The following is a 3,646-nucleotide window of genomic DNA, read 5'->3' on the forward strand; positions in this document are numbered from 1 at the left end:
CTTCTTCAAGCCATACTTTGGGTGAATCGAGATTTATTAATTTAGGACCAAGACTTAGAGCATCTTTGCAGCGGTCACGGGAAATGGCAACATGTCGCTGGTACAGTTCATTTATCGCCCTTGCACAACGGAACCTATTGATTTCAGCTATAGTTGCCAACATGCGAAGTCGTCTTCCGAGCACAAAAGCGAGCAGCGTGGCACGTAAAAAGAAATCTCCGCCTGCCCAGGGTGAGGATCGAACTCATGACCTTCAGATTATGAGACTGACGCGCTGCCTACTGCGCTACCGAGGCGGATGTTCCGAGCAGCGTTCTACTCATCCTTGTCTCGTTGCCTCTCGAGCGACTGTCTTTGTGCAGCGGTCACAGGAAATGGCAACATGTCGTTGGTAATGGCCATTTATTGCTCTTGCACAACTGAACCTATCGATTTCAGCTATAGTTGCCAACGTGCCAAGCCGTTTTCCGAGCACACAAGTGAGAGCGTAGCACGGAAAAAGAAATATCCGCCTGCCCCGGGTGAGGATCGAACTCACGACCTTCAGATTATGAGACTGACGCGCTGCCTACTGCGCTACCGAGACTTTTTTTTTATTATTGCATATTGGACAAATAGTCACGTCAATGTCTACGATGCTGGTTTAAAACACATCAGTGTCGGTTTAAAACCCGCTCACCGAACTCTGGTGAGCGAAAACTATCATAAAATTCGAAAGAAGACATTTCTTCTAAATGGTTTGGCGGGCCATGCTCCGTGCCACAGTCCCGAACATATTTCCCAGTTTACAGCACTACAGATTTGTGCGCAGAAATCACTTGTAATCACCGTCACTTTTTGCACGCTCTCTTTATCTGTAACAAACACTGCCAGGCCGTCCGCAGAAGTCAACAACCGCACTTCACTTGAGTTCAAACTAAATCCCCTAACTCCATTACTTTGGATTATTTTTAAACAAAAAGGCTCTGAAAACATGCAAAAAAGGACGGGCGACATCGGAAAACCTTGCCTAACTGACGGTAACACAGAAACGCATTTGCTGACCTTTTTGTTTATAACTAACTGCGTGGTACATCCCTGGTAAGCCATATGCACTCCATTGTATATCACTTCCCCCACATTTGCATGTTTCATAATACAGAATAACACTTCGTGACACACTCTTTCCAAGGCTTTTTCAAGGTCAATCTGCATCATGGCAACGTGTCGTCACATCAAATCACAGCATTCCAAGACACTCCGAGCAACATGGATATTGGTGACGATACTTCGTCCCTTAATACCGCACGTCTGATGTGACCCAACGAAGGAAGTTATTGTAGTGTTCGCGGAGCGCGAGAAACGTACAACCGACACGTCTGGCGTTCAGTCTGAGAGTGCCTTTATTTTGCGGTTCCCCTCCCCAGGTCGCGCCCTCGTAATTCCTTCGTCGGGTGGGCCGAGCCGCCGGCTGCGCGCCGTCGGCTCATGTTTCCCTTGTGTCTCGGCATCAACACAAAGCACAGTTATGACGGTTTGGAACATTTTGGCTAAAATTTTCATAAGTATTTTTTAATCAACGTTCGCTAACGTGATCGGGCGGTAGCCTTTAACTGACTGCAGTTTAACCGGATCATCACATTTGGGTAGTAGAACCGTGTATGTTCGGGAAAATGACACCGGGAAAATATTGTTCTTGTATGCTTCTCTAAAAACGTTCAGCAAAATAAGTGAAACTATATCGTTGAACGCCTTGTAAAACTCCGCATTTATGCCATCCAGTCCAGGCGTTTTACTCCCCTGCAATTCATCAATTGCTTTTTTCACTTCGCTGAGTGTAAGCGGCTGTTCTAAGCCTGCCCTCACGTCATCTTCTAACTGCGGTATCAACGGAAGAAAATCTCTTTTGAAATCTTCTATTCGCGGAGCACAATGAACAAACGCTTTCTCATAGTGCTCCACAAATGCCTTTTCTATGTTTTTTTTTCCCTTCCCTTGTAAGTGTTCCGCGAAAAACTATTTTCTTAATTTCATTTTTTTTGGGCATATTTTCTTTCGTCGCATAACACCCGTTTAGTGGGTGTTTCCCCAGCTAATAATCTTTCGCCACGGGCACGCACTGTGGCTTCCTGAAAGCGAACTTTATCGATTGCCTCTAGTTTGCCTTCCTATAGTTTGCCTTTTATAGCTGCTATATCTTCGCCAAATAAACCCGAAATTTCGCTCTCTCGTACAAGTAACTGGTGTAAATTATTGTGAATTTTTTTCCGCTGCTCTTTCTAGCCGTCTTAAGGTGGGTGACCTGGCTATTGCACACAACTTTACATCCTGCTTCATTATTTCTTATTTTTCTGCCGGGGTAGGGCCCACTGCGCTTTCGTGCTCGACGAAAATTTTCTCTCCTTTTTTCTTTAAACCCGGAATCTTTTAATAACCTACAGTTTAATTTCCACAGTTTCCAAGAAAACTTCTTACCCTCTTTTATGCCGACTACCATGAAGGACACGAGACAATGATCACAAAAAGATACATCCTTTCTGCTGTAGTTCGAACACTTTGACACCAGGGTCAGGCTCACGTATGCTCTGTCTAGGCGAGCGTGGCTAGCGCCTTGGAAATGCGTAAATATTAAACAGTTTTCTGTTGACACAATGTGAGCAACGTCTTCTTATTCATGGCCTTCTAACATTTCATAAAGGAATTCGGCGCTTCGAACCTTCTGTCTAAACACGCCTATTCAGTCTTCTTTTGCACAAAGTATCCCAAAAGCATTACATGTTTTTCTCATTTTAGATAGGTTTCAATGTCCTCAAAAAACTCTTCTCGTTCTTGTATTTTGTTTGGTTACGGTGTGGCTGTCGCCGTCGCTCACTTCTGCCTCGTCAGACGCACCAGATGCGAACGGAACCGACGGAAAAGCCCAGCGGCAATGTAATTACTTTGTCGCTCGACAATATCTTTACGTTGCTGAAGAAAATAATGAAACGAAAGCTTCATTTATAGCTAGAGTTTAATGAAGCCAGCCTAATACAGCCCAAACTCTTATACTGCGCACGAGTCTTGCTTCAAGGCATGCTGAACGTCGTGAACCTGCAGTGGGAGCACGGCCGCTTGTTTGGAAAACAGAAAGCCGGAAAAAGGATAGCTAGAAACGGCGTCACACAAATGGAAGCACAGGTATGTGACCACTTAATTCTTCGCAAGAACCAACAACGCTAAGCAGCACTCTTCTCTTCTTGTTCTTGTGTTTTGTTTGCAGCATAAATACAGAGCACCTGAAACTCATCTCCGTCAAATAGAAAGTCACATATAACTAATCTACCAGAGTCGCCGGAACGAACGTTTTTAACCAACATGCCGCTTGCTGATCTTATAAGTATACAACACCCTCCAGATGTTCCAACAGCGTGACTTACGCACGCATAAAAACTGTTACCGAATGTATTGACAATGCTGTTAGTCTTGTCCTCTGCCTCTATTTTGGTTTCTTGTACGCACAGAAGGTCAAGTTCCTTCTCAATCATGAGGCGCTTCAATTGGTATTGTTTCGGTGAAAAGACTGACAACACTGTCATCAAATATAGAAACGTTACAACGTGATGTAGTTCCACGCAATTTTCTAGCTGTAGCTTACACCCTGGAAGGTCTGTCGTGGTCGACGCCCCCA

At 44.6% G+C, this 3,646-nt stretch overlaps 2 non-coding genes across 2 annotated transcripts; both read right to left on the reverse strand.

Moving 5' to 3' along the window:
* Positions 1 to 223: 223 nt before the first annotated feature.
* Positions 224 to 296, reverse strand: Trnam-cau (transfer RNA methionine (anticodon CAU)). The gene has a single exon. It is a non-coding gene; the product is annotated as a tRNA-Met (tRNA).
* A 217-nt stretch (positions 297 to 513) lies between these two features.
* Trnam-cau (transfer RNA methionine (anticodon CAU)) lies at positions 514 to 586 on the reverse strand. Its single transcript has one exon. It is a non-coding gene; the product is annotated as a tRNA-Met (tRNA).
* Positions 587 to 3,646: the final 3,060 nt, after the last annotated feature.

The sequence above is a fragment of the Haemaphysalis longicornis genome, unplaced genomic scaffold (assembly GCF_048455015.1).
Source record: "Haemaphysalis longicornis isolate Haplotype H1 unplaced genomic scaffold, Haemaphysalis longicornis Haplotype H1 scaffold_18, whole genome shotgun sequence".
Taxonomy (NCBI): domain Eukaryota; kingdom Metazoa; phylum Arthropoda; class Arachnida; order Ixodida; family Ixodidae; genus Haemaphysalis; species Haemaphysalis longicornis.